The sequence below is a fragment of the Schistocerca gregaria genome, chromosome 6 (assembly GCF_023897955.1).
Source record: "Schistocerca gregaria isolate iqSchGreg1 chromosome 6, iqSchGreg1.2, whole genome shotgun sequence".
Lineage (NCBI taxonomy): Eukaryota > Metazoa > Arthropoda > Insecta > Orthoptera > Acrididae > Schistocerca > Schistocerca gregaria.
The window spans coordinates 269,672,912-269,692,166 of NC_064925.1; positions in this window are offsets into that span (position 1 = coordinate 269,672,912).

The following is a 19,255-nucleotide window of genomic DNA, read 5'->3' on the forward strand; positions in this document are numbered from 1 at the left end:
CACCGCCTCTACGACTTAGTTGTCCTGTAACTTTCCACAACGAACATCCGCTGTTCTCCTGTGAATACTACTTTGTACTGCTCCGCTCACAGTGATACAGTCCATACTGCGCTCTGAAACGATGTGGCTCGCATGGCGGCGTATATGTGGTGTGAACGCCACCGAGTTTGGTTACATGCACGCATTCACGTTCAGTCGTATCCACTTCCCAGGGCCACCAACCGTGTGCTGTATCTTTTGGGCCTGATGCTAGTGATACAAATGACATTGCCCGCAATTCTTCTGCCTACAGGAGGTCTTCAATTCCGAGCAGCATGGAGCCTACAGCGTCGGTAGCCACAGCTGCCGAGCAGGCGACCAGCCTGGACTACCTGCTGTGGCTGATGCACTGGACGGGTGCGATGCGCCATCCCAGGGCCGGGCCGTGGTCCTGCCGCATTTGTAACCTGCTCAGATTTCTCGCACTGGCTGTCGTTTCTTACGCCAACGGCTGCGACGTGGTTTCAGTCTGCCGCGAAGGAATAAGTGATTTCGATCGTTTCACTATAACACTGAGCGTGTTTGAAACCGGGAATACGTGGGTATACCGTCGCTGCCACGTCGCCTGGCGTGAGCGTAGCTTTCAGAAACTTGCCCAACAGGTACGTTTTAGCATTAAAGGTGGTGTGCGTTCTGTATGTTGCATTTGAGTTAACATTACTGCCGCTAAATTCTGTGTTTATGCATGTCGCATCACGAATAGTTTCCTGGTATGAAGTGCCGGCTTGCCAACGTTGGTGCGTAGACAGGGAATGGTACTTTTCGAACCGTTCGAAATGCCTTTGTGGCCAATCGAACTCTTTTGTTGTGCACTTTATGCAAGCCAATACCTGTGATATGGAAGAATCGTGTAGAATGGATCCATAGTGACAACTGAAAGGCACGAACTGCTTACATACACGGTTCCGAAATTAAAACAGGCCACCCTAAATATATTCAGAAAGAATAAATACATCGACGGGCGGTTTTCCCCATTTTATAGCGGATGATATGGCAAATGTCCCGACTTTCGAAAGTAATTTTTATCGTTTACAGTCGTCCGCACCCGGTAGCTGAGTGGCGCCAGCACGGTAACTCAGCGCGTTCGGTCAGAGAGGCGGTGGCCCTCTGTAATAAAAAAAATGAGTAAAGGAATCAACGATCAACTTGAACGGATGTCCTGTGGCGTCCGCCCAGACCAAACACAACGAACAACAACGGATTAAAAGTGGTCAGCGCGACAGAATGTCAATCCTCAGGGCCAGGGTTCGATTCCCAGCTGGGTCGGAGATTGTCTCCGCTCAGGTACTGGGTGTTGTGTTGTCCTAATCATCATCATTTCATAATCCATAGACACACAACTCGCCTAAGTGGAGTCAAATTGAAAGACTTGCACCCGGCGAACGGTCTACCCGACGGGATGCCCTAGTCACACGACACACATACACACACACGCGCGCACACACACGCATCGTTTATAGTCGCCGAATTACGAAATCAACATTTTTTCCTAATGGAGTTATATTTTTTTCTGTGGCATTTGAAAGATGCTTCTAAGAGATCGCAAAAGACATAACTTGTATGATGAGCAGCATCAAGGTAACAGTGCCGCAAACCACTGTCCCATCGTCAGGAGAAGAGGTTCTGCAGCTACATGGTGATGACTTTCAAAAGAGGTTACATTTCTCTGGACGTTACCTACGTAAATCGTGATGTGATGCGACATAGCCATGCAGAATTTTGTTTAAGGAAGAAGCATCGTTGCGAATTCAAGGAGATTCTCATTTTTATCCACAACAACTTGAAACAATTCGCACTTCGATATATTTATCCATTCTGGGTGTATCTGAGATGAACTGTCTTAGCTTCCTCGCCATGTGTATACAGGGTATTACAAAAAGGTACGGCCAAACTTTCAGGAAACATTCATCACACACAAATAAAGAAAAGATGGTATGTGGACATGTGCCCGGAAAGCTTAATTTCCATGTTAGAGCTCATTTTAGTTTCGTTCTTCCACCTAAGCTCAATCGAGCACGTATCATGATTTCATACGGGATACTCTACCTGTGCTGCTAGAACATGTGCCTTTACAAGTACGACACAACATGTGGTTCATGCACGATGGAGCTCCTGCACATTTCAGTCGAAGTGTTCGTACGCTTCTCAACAACAGATTCGATGACCGATAGATTGGTAGAGGCGGACCAATTCCATTGCCTCCATGCTCTCCTGACCCCAACCCTCTTGACTTTCATTTATGGGGGCATTTGAAAGCTCTTGTCTACGCAACCCCGGTACCAAATGTAGAGACTCTTCGTGCTCGTATTGTGGACGGCTGTGATACAATACGCCATTCTCCAGGGCTGCATCAGCGCGTCAGTGATTCCATGCGACGGAGGGTGAATGCATGTATCCTTGCTAACGGAGGATATTTTGAACATTTCCTGTAACAAAGTGTTTGAAGTCACCCTGTTACATTCTGTTGCTGTGTTTCCATTCCATGATTAATGTGATTTGAAGAGAAGTAATGAAATGAGCTCTAACATGGAAAGTAAGCGTTTCCGGACACATGTCCACATAACACATTTGTTTTTATGTGTGTGAGGAATGTTTCCTGAACGTTTGGCCGTACCTTTTTGTAACACCCTGTATAGATGAGTCACGTAAGATGTAACACACATGTTATTGCCTGAACGATTCCAGATTTTCTGCAGTTGATAGCATGCTAAGAGACACGTAACGTTTTGTGTGGATGAGTGTCTAAACCGTGATATCAACCGAGATATCGAAACAAGTAAAGTATATATTGAAACTTCCTGGCAGATTAAAACTGTGTGCCCGACCGAGACTCGAACTCGGGACCTTTGCCTTTCGCGGGCAAGTGCTCTACCAACTGAGCTACCGAAGGACGACTCACGTCCGGTACTCAAAGCTTTACTTCTGCTAGTATGCGTCTCCTACCTTCCAAACTTTACAGAAGCTCTTCTGCGAACCTTGCAGAACTAACGCTTCTGAAAGAAAGGATACTGCGGAGACATGGCTTAGCCACAGCCTGGGGGATGTTTCCATTCTGGAAAGTATATATTGCTTACTTTTTCTCAAATCCAAATTTTCTTTTCTTGCTTTTTTCCCTTGGAATTGTAAGTGGGAATTGTAAGTGAATATCTTTCTCGTACATTTTGAACATGATAACAAGACGCTATCTCCCTGTCTGACTTTTTTAGTGCTAAATCCATAGCGTTCTGTTATACAGTACGAAAGCCGCACGCAGCGCATGTAAGAGACACTCTTTTGCCTGCAGGTGCGCGAGGACTTTGGAGAGTTCATGACTCCAGACGACATCCCTGTTCTGCAAGCCCTCGACGGTTCACTGCGGCGCTTCGTGACAGCCCACGTACTGCTGGGCGCGTTTGACACGATGGTGTGGCTCACGTACCCTACGAGGGGCGAAGGCCTCCCACTGCTGATCATACTGCCCTTTCAGACTGATCGCTCCTTTGGCTGGTTCATTGGTTGGCTGATCTGCGCCTACATCACAGCGGACTGCCTGACGGTCAACTTCGTGGTCGACTCCTTCAATATTTGTCTAATGGAGCAGCTGCGTATGCAACTTATTATTCTAAGAAAGCACATTGACGAATTGGGCGACAAAGGCGAGAGCACAAAACACTCGCCAGCACAAAAGGATTCCGAGAGGAGTCTGCCACTTGGAAATTATTTAGATGAATATTATGAGAGCTATAAGCTACAGAAGAACTTTTACGAGCAACAACGTACAAAGGCTGCTTTGGCGAAAGAAGGGACCAAATGGAGCCAGCTATCAACTGAACTTGCTGATGTTTGCGATATTCATAGTCGATTACGCGGTATTATACTTCACCATCAAGCTATCATCAGGTAAGACCAGATGATGGTAATGAGTACAATGAGTATATCTGACGTACATTGTCGAGTTTCATCATTGTGACCATCTTCTAGAAGTGTCACTTATAGGTGTTCCTCCGTTTATTATGGTTAAAAATTCTTGGCTGTGTTTAATTATAAGTACCGTTATCTTAAATACACTGACTGTAAAAAAAAATCCACAACGGTAACCGCAGACAACATCAATGAGAAACAGTACCATTTGGAATCAGACAATTGACAGTTAAAGTTGTCTGGAACAATTAATGCTATAGGCATGCCACTGCGAAGGAAAGGTTGCACTTTTCTTGAAATATAAACTACAAGAAAGGTGTGTGCTAAATTTGTAAAATTTTAACCGAAAGCAAAGATGCTCATCAAAGTTACAACCATTTTAAAGCAGACCCTCTAATTTAGTATGCCACATTTTCATTGCGTATGAAACAGAAAAATAAGAACAATGAGAAGAATCCGGTTGATATCAATAATAAGGCGCTGCTGATGTAGACTGCAGGAAAAAATATGATTGTTCTTTTCTGGGATGCTTATCGCTCATTTACCAGCTTTCGCGAGATATACAGCAACAACTGTGGAATAGCACCCAATTCCTCTGAACCAGCTTTACTTGAAGTTACCATCTCATTCATCTCATTTGAGACACATTGACTTTCTTCTAGTTCCACACCTAAAGAAATTTGTATCTCAAAAAAATTGAGCCAAGTGAAGAGACAATCATAATTGTATATGGGTATTTGGCAGGTCGTTCTGAACTGCATCACACGTGAATGGTTGAAAATGGTTGAAATGGATCAGAGCACTATGGGACTTAACTTCTGAGGTCATCAGTCCCCTAGAACTTAGAACTACTTAAACCTAACTAACCTAAGGACATCACACACAGCCATGCCCACGGCAGGATTCGAACCTACGACCGTAGCGGTCACGCGGTTCCAGACTGTAGCACGTAGAACAGCTCTGCCCACGTGAATGGAGCAGGAGAAATTTTAGCCTATGTTAGAATGTTAAGTACCTTCTGCTATGCATTTCGGAGTGGTTATCAGAGTATGAACGTAGATGCAGATGTAGCGTGTAGTTCATGGTGTATCTCTGCTCTGGTGATGTATACTGGTTGAGGAAGAGGAGCGGCAGATTCTCGGTTTGTACTTGAGCCACTATCGTAAGGGAAACCGTTTATGTTAGCCGTAAGGAGGTACGGTAGTTGACTCCAGGGGTACCATATGCTGTCCACGTCCATGATAATGACAATCCGTCAACAATGAAGCCTTTAACGTGGTCTAAAGGTCGAAACTGTTGATGTCTAACTCTCAGTACACAGTTAGAATCACTCATGTTTTCGGCTCCCTCAGACAGATGAACTCAGTCTGAAAATTACATTTTGACTATTACTGGAAAAGAAAACCGAGACGCTGGAGATACCGGGAGAATTATCGTCTGGAATACGATATCACTGAATTTCATGCGACCGTCAAATCTTATTTATCTGTAGCGAGCTACCGAGTCTTGCATTGAATCACAGGGTTTTATCACGCAGAAAATAATTTGAAGCATTTGTATGGACACTAGCAGTTGGCATAAAAACGTGTCTCGACACAGTAGAATCAGGGAGAAATACATTAAGATGTGCCTGTCACTTTTCACTGTTTGTTCATTAATTCTTAGGTAAAGGAATTCATAATTGGTGTCTGTTACATTACTAAATTACAAAACGTTTTGCTACAAGTTCATCCCTTTTCATCTTTATGTTTACAATTTTCTATAAATACTACAGCTGGTTTCGAAACAAAAAATGATAGCACTCAAATTCCTGTCCAACGGCTTGGTGTTTTATTGACGAGTTTTACCTTCGTGTTGTGGCAGCTCTGAACGAACACCTCAAGAGTATTCTGATCTGCAGAGGTATCCATGAGACTTACCAACAACTCATGTATCCTTTGATTTTTGGGCACTGAAATCTCCAGCTAATGCTAGCGTGTACCGCACTTGTTTTGGGGCGAAAGTTTTTCTTCTTAATTTAAAAATTACTCACATGCTTCTTCTATCACGAAAAACTGCGTAGGATAAACATGAACTCCTACATGTCACTCTGTGATGCATCTACGGACAGCAGTGCTTCATTTTCATTTTTGCTGATCATAAAATATAGAGAAATACTGACAGGTATTGCATATCTATATTGTATCTATCCAGCTCCAGAAAGAAATAAAAGATTAAGATTTAATTTTTCCCATCTGTCTGCAATGGTACCCTACAAAAACAGCTGCTAGGCTGTGATCACAACGATAAGCTCGAACACGATGCGGGCATGGTGACAGAACCAGTGAGACCTGCCCGCCTATGTAAATATCACATTTTGATACAGATTCACTACACGGTTCCTCAACAATCTCTACAACATGCACATTATGGTTTTGAGAACTATACACAGGATTTCGGACCTATGCTGCACCATTTCGTAAGAGAATGTCCGCAGAAGCATTCTGACATGAAGAATTTGGTATATTACCTTAGTTCATTTGGTTAATCAAACGATAATGAGTCGGAACCCCATTGGAATGACTGACTCTGATTTCCAGTATTATTCGCTTCTTGACTTATATACTGTCTACTGCCATTATATTTTCTTTAACGACTCTGTATATTAGACTGGGGAGAAGAGGAGTTTGTGGCACAACTTGACAAGAAAAAGGGACCGGTTGGTAGAACATGTTCTGAGGCATCAAAGAATCAAAAATTCAGTATTGGAGGGCAGCGTGGAGGGTTAAAATCGTTGAGGCGGACCAAGAGATGAATACACTAAGCAGATTCAGGATATAGGTTGCAGTAAAGTACTGGGAGATGAAGAAGCTTGTACAGGATAGAGTAGCATGGAGAGCTGCATCAAACCAGTCTCAGGACTGAGACCACAACAAGAACAACAACAACATATTAGATTCATTCTAACGTGTAACATTCACCGCCGGTGAAGCCGGTCCTTGATTATACTTTTTTCTATTGTTTTGGTTATTATAATTTTGATCATGGAAAATTTGGTTGTTAAAGTTAGATCTACGCTGTAAATCTCTGTTATCAATTTTCCATCGATTGTTGGTATTATTCTGAGAATGATTACCATTATCGTAATTATTACTGTTACCATTCTTATAGTACCTTTCTCTGTTATTTAACTGACGGAAATCCTCCTGTATAATCTCAATAGAGTCTATTGTAGTTAGAACTTGTTCAAAATCATCATCCGGAGCATGAACTAACATCTCACGGATATTAATTGAAAGTCTCGTCTTCAGAATACGAATAACCTCGCGATGTGATATCGGCTCCGTGCAATACCGAGTTTTATTTATATATTTCTCAAAATATGAAGGTAATGTTCCCCTTTTGGATTGTAAAACTCTGGATTATATACTTCTTTACGCAAACGTTCCTGTTTACTAGTGGACCAATAAATAGCTAAAAACAGTTTTTCAAGTTCATGACAGGTTTGACACGTTCCACTAATCTCGCTGGTCCTGAGTGAAGCCTCTCCGACCATTTTAGAGACTATGAACTGGATCTTATCATATTCCGTCCACAGCTTGGCGAATATTCTTTTAAAACTATTGATAAAAATCTTAGGATGAATAGTATTCTTTTCACATTAGAATATTGTAAATTGTCTACTTTTAAAGACACTATTTCCAATTTTAATCGAAGACAATGCAGTTCGTTGAGTAAACGATTCTGTATCGCGCAAAAACCGTTCCTCACTACCGATTCCCGCTGCTTTAGATTCGTTTTCAGGGCAAACGTTACAGTTTTGACTTTTACTGGCTATTTCCCGCCCGCTTCGGCTACGCTCCTTTACACTTTCGTTCAGAACGGCAGCAAAACGACCGGTACTCTCCATTTCTATTGGAATTTCTTTGACTACTGTGTTCTTTGAGCTGTTCTAAGTCTTCAACATTAGAGACATTTAATTTAGTATTACTGATAGGAGGCAATCTACGTTCTACCGTACCATCTACACGTTTTTTAATCTCTTCAGATTGCTCGTCTATCCAGTCGGACATCTCCTTCTCCTACAGCCTAGATCTTTTAACTAAGAACGAAATAATATCCTGCTTAGTAGCTAGTTCTAATCAGTTCATATTTTCTGATAGGTCCGCAACTTCTAGACTACTGAATCTTGTGTAGATTTTACTACTGTTAAATTCTCTTCTAGCGGTTGAACAGAACTAGCTATTTATTAACCTCATTCTGTACCTTTTCTATCTTTTGGTTGTACTTAAGATCCCAATTCCTTTGTAATTATAACATTTCTTGCGTTAGCTTTCTGTTTTCATCGCTTTCTAATTCTCTCCGTTTTATATCTTCCTTCATCTTCGACATGAAACTAAATAATTTTTTCATATAGAAGTGCTGCGTGGGAGGAGCATCGGCCACCCCAGAAGCTTCTCTTGGTTCGTTTATTACTGTTACCTGCGCTTCAACAACGTCCGGAATTTTCTCAATTTCATCATCTGAAGTTTTGGGCATGTTCAGTTCATTCATTCGTTCTATTGACTCAATTTCAGGGTCAACAGAAGTAATGTTTTGTACGTTTGATTTAGCTCTTCCACTGGGTTTTCTCTAATATCGAATTCCTCTTTGTCAGGTTCTAATCTACTTTTCTTGGTTCTCTTAGACATCTTGGATAATAATTGACAAATACCAGTTTACAAAACCTATTTATCTAGTAATACTTATGCAGTTGTCTATGTAGGTGCACACAATACCCTACTAATACTCAATGGTACAAAGATTCCAATGCAACACCACACATCTACTACCAACTAACTTGAGTTGTACAGTACTTTACTGTTTGTTGCTGGGTTGAGTCTAGACGACGGACGCGCAGTCAGCTTTAGGCAGCCTCAGCGCCCGCCGATCTTCACGGCGTCGCACGTCGTCGCTCTCATAGGCGGCGCGTCGCTGTAGGTTGGTGCGGACTGCGTTCTGCGGCGCCGACTCGAAGTTCTGCGTCGCTGGAGAATGCGGCTCAAAATAAGCGCCTACGCCTGTCTTGCGTTGTAGATTAATCTGCTTCAGCCGTCAGGTTTTTTATAACCGGACGCTTGTAGGTGTCTTCTTGATATAGCCTCACGTTTAGTGCGTCAAATGTAACGGTTTCTTCGTGATCGAGCCTCACGTTATGGGCGGCATTTTTTGCAACGTCCTTAGGATCTTCGGTCTTGGCTAATACTCAGCGGTAGATCAATGAAATTGTTATTTCCTATGCGTCAGTGTCGACGTTACAAACAGAACATTGATGTTGATGAGCTGAACTCGCGACTTGTGCGAGATATTTACTTCACCAAATGTCGTAAATAAATCGTTTATACTGGGGAGTTTATCAGATGCTATTTAAATATTAATGATAAGTTCAAATTAGTTCCAGCGACACCAAATTCCCTATAGACTGGTTGTAATCTCAAATATATAATCAGTCGTAACAGTGTTATCAATTCCTAACGTCAAGGAGTTTCTATATAAGCGCCGAGCGCTTCAGTCAAATAATATCGCAGCATGTTATCTCTATAAATAATATTGTAAAACTTGAATGATAAATGCCTGAATTGACACGATATGTTGGTTTATTACACAATATTAGTCACTTCCAAACCGAGCGATGACGAAGAAGCTTTGCCAGATGTTGGGGGGACTTATAAATTATATGCTTCGTAACAATCGCCAAGTTCCATAGTCCATTAGATATTACGAATGAAATTGTCTACATGTGTTCACTTCCTAAATAGTGTTAACTTCAGGTTATCTGATTAAAAGTCACTTCTGTCTAATATATGCAGGTCCTCTATCTGAATTCTAAATAACGTAAAATTTGAAGTCAAATTATCGTTTCACTGGGTCGTAGTAGATCGCAATAACCAGTTCTAAAAAAAAACAATCTAATTGCGCCTACATATACGAGCAATCAAAAGTATAACCTTCCTCGGGAAACTCTCGTAACGTAGTGACAATGGATTGAGTTATCTTTAGCCATTACTCACGAATCTCAAAGAGTACTCACACCTAGTATTCTCTGGGAACGTTGGTTCTACTTTGCGAATTTTAATTCTAATTATTTTACGATTTACTATGATTTTGAATTTTCAGTCTGATTTTACTGGAATCCTACCTTTCTTTCGTATGTTAATAAATCACTAAGTATTAGATTCCTGATTCAATTACTGGTTAATACCCATATAATAGTGTTCAAAATGATTCAAATGGCTCTGAGCACTATGGAACTCAACTGCTGTGGTCATTAGAACTTAGAACTACTTAAACCAAACTAACCTAGGGACAGCACACACATCCATGCCCGAGGCAGGATTCGAACCTGCGACCGTAGCAGTCGCACGGTTCCGGACTGCGTGCCTGGAACCGCGAGACCACCGCGGGCGGCAAATAATAGTGTTAACTGGAAATTTGTTTGCTTGTTCATTTTTCAGAGAATTTGGAACTTGTTTTGGGGAAATCTTTTGGGAATTTTGGAGAGAATTTTTGATTTTCATTATTACAGCATGCAGGGTGTAATCGCCCAAATAGAACGCCTATATATTACGCCAAATAACAAAAGGAACGCCTATTTATGGTGCTCAAATGTATAAATTACGTTTGTTCGGTGGCATGAAAGGACTATAGTGTTACTGTTGGTTCCTTTCCAATTGAATTTTTCCTTTTTGTGGGAACACAGAACTTGCACTGAGCGAAGCAGGGGTTGAGAGAATAATCACTGCAGAGCCAATTCAGACCTTATTAAATGAGAAAGTGAACATCCTGGCTGACAATAGAAATGCACAAGCAGGTTTCGGAAACATTAAGTGACAGTAGAAGGGGTCAGTCGTTTTTCAATGCGTCGATACTTATCCAAGACGAAATTTCATTTTTTGGGTCATCAATTTTCTGACTGGTCTGACGCGGCCTGCCACGAGTTCTTCCTCTGTGCCAACCTCTTCATCTCAGAGCAGCACTTGTAACCTACGTCCTCAATTATTTGACGGATATACACCAGTCTCTGTCTTCCTCTAAAGTCTTTGCCCTCTACAGCTCCGTCTGGCACCGTGGAAATCATTCCCTGATGTCTTAACAAAGGTTCTATCATCCTCTGTCCCCTCTACTTATCAGAGTTTCCCACATATTTCCTCCCTCTCCGATTCTGCGCAGAACGTCCTCACTCGTTACCTTATTAGTCTACCTAATTTTCAACCTTCGTCTGTAGTGCCACATTTCAAATGCTTCGATTCTCATCTGTTCCGGTTTTCCCACAATTCATGTTTCACTACCGTAAAATGCTGTACTCCAGACGTAGATTCTCAATAATTTCTTTCTCAAATTAAGGTCTCTGTTTGATACTGGTAGACTTCTCTTGGCCAGGAATGTCCTTTTTGCCATTGCTAATCTGCTTTTGGTGTCCTCCTCGCTACGCTCGTCACTGGTTATTTTGCTGCCTAGATAGGAGAATTCCTTAACTTCGTTTACTTCGTGACCATCAATCCTGATGTTAAGTATCTCGCTGTCCTCATTTCTGATACTTCTCAACACTTTCGTCTTTCTTCGATTTACTCTCAATCCATGCTCTGTTCTCATTAGATTATTCTTTCCATTCGGCAGATATTGTAATTCTTATTCACTTTCAGTCAGAATAGCAACGTCAACTGGGAATCGTATCATTAACATCCTTTCACCTTGAGCTTTTATTCCACTTCTGAACCCATCTTTTATTTCCATCATTCCTTCTTCGATGTAGTGATTGAACAGTAGGAGAGACAGACTACATCCCTGTCTTACACCCTTTTTAATCTGCGTATTTCGTTGTTGTTCATCCACTTTTATTATTCGCTCTTGCCTCTTTGTACTTACTGTATATTATCCGCCTCTCCCTGCAGCTTACCCCTATTTTTTTCAGAATTTAGAACATCTTACACCCATTTACATTGCCGAACGCTTTTCCCAGGTCGGCAAATCCTATGGACGGGCGTTGATTTTTCTTTACTCTGCCTTTCATTATAGACCAAAATGTCAGAATTGCTTCTCTGTTGCCAGTATCTTTTCTAAAGCCAAACTGATCGTCATTAGGCACATTCTTAATTTTCTTTTCCATTCTTCTGTTTATTATCCTTGCCAGGAACTTGGATGTATCAGCTATTAATCTGACTGTACTATAATTGTCGCATCTGGCAGCTATTGTAACCTTTCGAAATGAGCGGATGATGTTCTTTCAGAAGTCTGGTGGTACATCCTTCTATACATCACTTTCACCACTGATTTTACAGATTCCGATGGAATGTTGGCTACCCCTTATGGCGGGTTTGAGCCCAAGTCCTCCAAGGCCCTCTTAAATTATGATTCTAATACTGGATTCCCAATCTATTCTAAATCGAATCCTACTTCTTCTTCTGCAACATCAGACAAATCTTCCCCCTCATAGACGCCTTCAATATACTCTTTTCACCTATGCGCACTCTCCTCTGCATTTAACAGTTGAATTCCCGTTGTGCTCTTAATGCTATCACCCTTGCTTTTAATGTCACCGAAGGCTGTTTTGGCTTTCCTGTATGCTGAGTCAGTCCTTCCAACAATAACTTCTGTTTCGATTTCTTCACATTTTTCATGCAGCCATTTCGTCTTATCTTCCCCGTACTTCCTATTTATTTCATTCCTCAGTGATTTGTATTTCTGCGTTCCTGCATTTCCCTGAACCATTTTGTACTTCCTGCTTTCGTCGATCCACTGAAGTATTTCTTCTGCTACCCATGGTTTTTTCGCAGTTACCTTCTTTGTACCTAAGTATTTCATTCCATCTTCTGTGACTGCTCTTTTAAAAGATATCCATTCCTCTTCAACTGTACTGCCTATTGAGCTATTCCAGATTGCTGTGTCTATAGCCTCAGAGAACTTCAAGCCTATCTCGTCATTCCTTTGCACTTTCGTATCACACTTCCTTGCTAATCTCCTGACTAATCTCTTGAATTTCAGCCTACTCGTCATTACTACTGAATTGTCATTTGATCCCATATCTGCTCCTGGGTACGCTCTTACAATTCAGTGACCGATTTCGGAATATCTGTCTGACCATGATGTAATATAACTGAAATTTTCCCATATCACCCAGTCTTCTCAATGTATACCACCTCCGCCTGTCATTCGTGAACAAAGTATTCGCTGTTACTATTAAAGAAAGTTTTTGACAATGGTGACTGGAATTCTCTCTTTCAAATTCTAAAGATGGCAGGGGTAAAATATAGGGAGCGAAAGGCTATTTACAATTTGTACAGAAACCAGATGGCTGTTATAAAAGTCGAGGGGCATGAAAGGGAAGCAGTGGTTGGGAAGGGAGTGAGACAGGGTTGTAGTCTCTCCCCGATGTTATTCAATCTGTATATTGAGCAAGCAGTAAAGGACACAAAAGAAAATTCTGGAGTAGGTATTAAAATTCTTGAGAAGTAATAAAAACTTTGAGGTTCGCCGATGACATTGTAATTCTGTCAGAGACGGCAAAGGACTTGGAAGAGAAATTGAACGGAATGGACAGTGTCTTGAAAGGAGGATATAAGATGAACATCAACAAAAGCAAAACGAGGATAATGGAATGTAGTCAAATTAAGTCGGGTTATGCTGAGGGAATTAGATTAGGAAATGAGACACTTAAAGTAGCAAAGGAGTTTCACTATTTGGGGAGCAAAATAACTGATGATGGACGGAGAGGATATAAAATGTAAACTGGCAAGGGCAAGGAAAGCATTTCTGAAGGAGAGAAATTTGTTAACATCGAGTATAGATTTAAGTGACAGGAAGTCGTTTCTGAAAGTATTTGTATGGAGTGTAGCCATGGATGGAAGTGAAACATGGTCGGTAAATAGTTTGGACAAGAAGAGAATAGAAGCTTTCGAAATGTGGTCCTACAGAAGAATGCTGAAGATTAGATGGGTAGATCACATAACTAATGATGAAGTATGGAATAGAATTGGGGATTAGAGGAGTTTGTGGCACAACGGCAAGAAGAAGGGACTGGTTAGTAGGACATGTTCTGAGGCATCAAGGGATCTCAAATTTAGCATTGGAGGGCAGCATGGAGGGTAAAAATCGTAGAGGGAGACCATGAGATTAATACACTAAGCAGATTCAGAAGGATGTAGGTTGCAGTAAGTACTGGGAGATGAAGAAGCTTGCGTAGGATAGGGTAGCATGGAGAGCTGCATCAAACCAGTCTCAGGACCGAAGAACACCACCACAACAACAACAACAGCTGAAATTTATTATTGAATTAAATTTTTTTTCCTCTCTCGTTCCTGTAACCTTTACTCCGACTCCTTCCTCTACAACTGCACTGCATTCCAGTCTCCCATGGCTATTACATGTTCATCTCCCTTTCCATACTGTATTACTCTTTCAATATGTCCATATACTTTCTGTAGTTCTTCATCATCAGCATGTGACGTCGGCATGTATACCTGAAGTATCGGTGTCGGTGTTGGTTTACTGTCGATTCTAACGAGAACAACTCTATCACTGAACTGTTCACTCTAACACACTATTTGCCCCACCTTTCTACACTCCTGCAAATTGAAATAAGAACTCCGTGAATTCATTGTCCCAGGAAGGGGAAACTTTATTGACACATTCCAGGGGTCAGATACATCACATGATCACACTGACAGAACCACAGGCACGTAGACACAGGCAACAGAGCATGCACAATGTCGGCACTAGTACAGTGTATATCCACCTTTCGCAGCAATGCAGGCTGCTATTCTCCCATGGAGACGATCGTAGAGATGCTGGATGTAGTCCTGTGGAACGGCTTGCCATGCCATTTCCACCTGGCGCCTCAGTTGGACCAGCGTTCGTGCTGGACGTGCAGACCGCGTGAGACGACGCTTCATCCAGTCCCAAACATGCTCAATGGGGGACAGATCTGGAGATCTTGCTGGCCAGGGTAGTTGACTTACACATTCTAGAGCACGTTGGGTGGCACGGGACACATGCGGACGTGCATTGTCCTGTTGGAACAGCAAGTTTCCTTGCCGGTCTAGGAATGGTAGAACGATGGGTTCGATGACGGTTTGGATGTACCGTGTACTATTCAGTGTCCCCTCGACGATCACCAGAGGTGTACGGCCAGTGTAGGAGATCGCTCCCCACACCATGATGTCGGGTGTTGGTCCTGTGTGCCTCGGTCGTATGCAGTCCTGATTGTGGCGCTCACCTGCACGGCGCCAAACACGCATACGACCATCATTGGCACCAAGGCAGAAGCGACTCTCATCGCTGAAGACGACACGTCTCCATTCGTCCCTCCATTCACGCCTGTCGCGACACCACTGGAGGCGGGCTGCACGATGTTGGGGCGTGAGCGGAAGACGGCCTAACGGTGTGCGGGACCGTAGCCCAGCTTCATGGAGACGGTTGCGAATGGTCCTCGCCGATACCCCAGGGGCAACAGTGTCCCTAATTTGCTGGGAAGTGGCGGTGCGGTCCCCTACGGCACTGCGTAGGATCCTACGGTCTTGGCGTGCATCCGTGCGTTGCTGCGGTCCGGTCCCAGGTCGACGGGCAGGTGCACCTTCCGCCGACCACTGGCGACAACATCGATGTACTGTGGAGACCTCACGCCCCACGTGTTGAGCAATTCGGCGGTACGTCCACCCGGCCTCACGCATGTCCACTATACGCCCTCGCTCAAAGTCCGTCAACTGCACATACGGTTCACGTCCACGTTGTCGCGGCATGCTACCAGTGTTAAAGACTGCGATGGAGCTCCGTATGCCACGGCAAACTGGCTGACACTGACGGCGGCGGTGCACAAATGCTGCGCAGCTAGCGCCATTCGACGGCCAACACCGCGGTTCCTGGTGTGTCCGCTGTGCCGTGCGTGTGATCATTGCTTGTACAGCCCTCTCGCAGTGTCCGGAGCAAGTATGGTGGGTCTGACACACCGGTGTCAATGTGTTCTTTTTTCCATTTCCAGGAGTGTATTTATAACGTATGGTACTCCCGTTATACCATTTTCTGAAGCTGTTGACATTGCCCTATAGTCATCTGACCCCATTTCACTTCACTGACTGCTATTATACCTAAATTGAACATTTGCATTTCCCTCTTTAGATTTTCTAGATTCCCTACCACATGCAAGCTTATGACGTTCCATGCACCGACTCTCAGAACGGTATCTTTTCGTTGATTACCCATTCTTTTCCTCATGGTTACCTGCTCCCTGGTAGTCCCCTCCAGTATTTCGAATGGATGTCTATTCCGGAATCTTCTGCCAATGGAGAGATCATCATGACACCGTTTCAATTAAAGGCCACATGTCATGTGGATACACATCATGCGTCTTTATTGCAGTGGTTTCCATTGCCTTCTGCATCCTCAGGCTTTTGATTATTGCTGATTTTCCGCCTTTAGGGGCAGTTTACCAACCTGTGAGTGTCCTGAATCTCTGTCCGGTGCTCCCCTCTCTTTGAGAAGGCCGTTGAAAAATTGTCGTGTACTTCTTATGCCGGCAGTCTGTGGCCGACGATGCTGATTATTAATTAGAATTTATGTGGGTGCGAGTTTATAACCTGGGACCGAGGACGTTTTTGATTATTAATCGAAGATGCTACCCCTAGGCCACGAGTGCACCCATAACACGGCATCACCAATACCCTAATCTCTAGTTTTCGGATCAGGTGTAGAGAACATGATAGCATTGTTAGTGAACCTAGCTTTTATATACGGCCAAATATCAGTGAATTAAATACCTTCCATATTTTTCGTGCTCCACTGTCAGTCCTAGACATTACATTACAGCAATGTCGTTTTGGGAACTGCAGCTACTGGTGCAAGTGCCTTTCCACCCTGCACAATTGCTATTTCGTACGCTTATCTTTATCCAGTCGTACATATTGAGCCGTGGTCGGCTTGCGCTGATGTCGTTTTTCTTTTTTCGCTTTTTGTCACCATCGAGTGGGGTCTTATTGCTCCTCTGTTACTACCTGAACGAGTTGCTCACTTGCCTCCATCAGTGGCAGCAGCAGCGTTTATCGATATTAGTACTGCTGTACCTTCTTTGGTGTGGCCGCTGTATTTCCGTGTTGTAGTGGGTGTGAGGCAATTGGTTGGTTGCGACGAAGCAGCAAAGAAGTCTCCGTGGCGTGAGGTCTGGCCAGAGCCGCTGGCGGCGTGCATGTGCGGTCCGAGTTGTGTGGCACTAGCTGCAAGAACTGCAAAGTTCGTCACCCACCGAACCTTCATGCTGGAGTTGAGAAATCAATGAGTCTGTTATGAAACTTCAACTGCTCTGACATCTCTTCGTTGATTGCTGGTTGTTGCTTCCTGGGCTGTTCCTGCAGGCAGCGATGTGATGGTGTGCTGGAGTTGGCAAAATTTGGCAGCGGTCTTCCTGCTTGGTGTTTAACTTTCGAAATGATTATAATTCATTAGTAGAGTGCACCAGTGGTCTGCCTTGTGGCCGTTAACGTTCCGATTACCTGCCCTGGTCGTTAGCATAGTTTTCTGGCAGTGTGTTTTCCTCACCGTGTTGATGCTGTCCAGAGCGGCGTGTAGTTCAACAGCTTGATGTTGTTCTCCCTTTTCCTTTGAGTGTTTATTGTACCTTCAGTGTGTTTGGATGCCAATTATTAGGGCATAGTACTGCTGTGAGCCTCAGCCTCGCTGATATATTTGTCGTCCTGTTGGCCTGGTGGAAGGAAATTGATTAGGATATTGATTGGTTCTTCAGCCATCCCTAGGCTGTGCTGCCCCCGATTATTTAGTGTCAGGCAGCAAGCGTAACACTAAACAGCTGAACTGTTGTTAGAGTTTCCTCCCCAGGCCAACGCTTGAAACACATCTGAACCCCACTGTTCTGTTCTTTGTGATTGTGATTTTCTTTGTGACAAGTACTGTGCCAGACTTTAGCCATGTATTAATTTGGCCTGTTCTATGTTCAGTATAAGGCTTTCAGCCAAATGTGGAGTAATTTAAGATCAGGCCTTCAGTCGTGTTTTATTTTTAAATTTGGTTTCTTCTGTATTTAGGCCTTCAGCCATGTTGTTTTAAAATCTGTCGCTTTCAGCCATAATGTGTAAATTCCTGTCTGTAAGGTTTCTCTTTAATTATCTTGAATTCTTAAAATGGCCTTCAGCAATACTGTGTAAATGCTTATCCTAAGGTTTGTCTTTAATTATTTTGAATAATTGTATGGGCCTTCAGCCATCAAGATATTTCAAGTTTTCTTAAGATGGTTTCCTGTTATACTGTGTAAATGCTTATCATTAAAAGTTGCCTTTCATTATGTTGAAAACATTTTGGGCTTTCAGCCGAAGAATTAATTTAAATTTTCGTTAATATGGCTTTTAGCCGAGATTTGTAAATGCTTGCCTTTTAAAGAAATTCCTTTGATGATTTTGATTATTATTTGGCCTTTAGCTGAGAAGATATTTTAATTTTACTTAAGTAAGGCCTTCCGCAGTGTGTCTAAATTATTGTGCCTTAAAAGGAATTATTTAAGGATATTTTAATTATACTTAAGTAAGGCCTAGAGCTGTTTCTCTAAATCGTCGTCTTTTAAAAGGAATTATTTAAACTTTATTATTGAGAAGTTACTTAAGCTCTCAGCCGTGAATTAATCCTTGTTGTTTTAAAGAGAAAACTGTGCATTGGTTTTCGAGGAATAAAGTTCTGTGTTCTTGTGTAATTAACATTAACCGATCTTGGCCCCTTTCCACAACGTGATCCGCTCTATCTTGCGAAACTAGATTTCACATATTGCATGTAGTTATTGCTACTTATCAGGTCCTATGCTGTTTTTCAGCAATTACGATACATTCCTCTGCAAACATTTCTTGCCTACATCAGCCTTAAGGAATAGCGCACTGTTTAAAATATGTCGTTCCAAATGACTCTCCTTTGTGTCTGAAGGTAATGTATATTACATAGTTCCGATATCAACTTTATGATTAAATAATCCTATATTCATCCTGTCCTCAGTTCGAATTTAACCAGATACGTGCCTTATGAGATACTGAGGTGTTTTCCCTGTGTTTCTTGTTAACAGGAACGCTGAGTCACTGCAGGACTGCCTAAGTAACATGCTACTGGTTCAAAGCGCCTCCCTCGGTTCCGTTATCTGCATTCTGTTAGTCCAGATAGCTCTGGTAAGTGCTCATTTGAAAATGCAGTCAAACTAGCTGGACTCAATTGAGAAACATTATTCTCCATCAGCAGGCGTGCGTAGCGGAGACACTCTGTATTGTAAGAACGTGTAGTGGAAGCGTTGTAGTTCCTCTCGGCAGTAATAAAACATGTT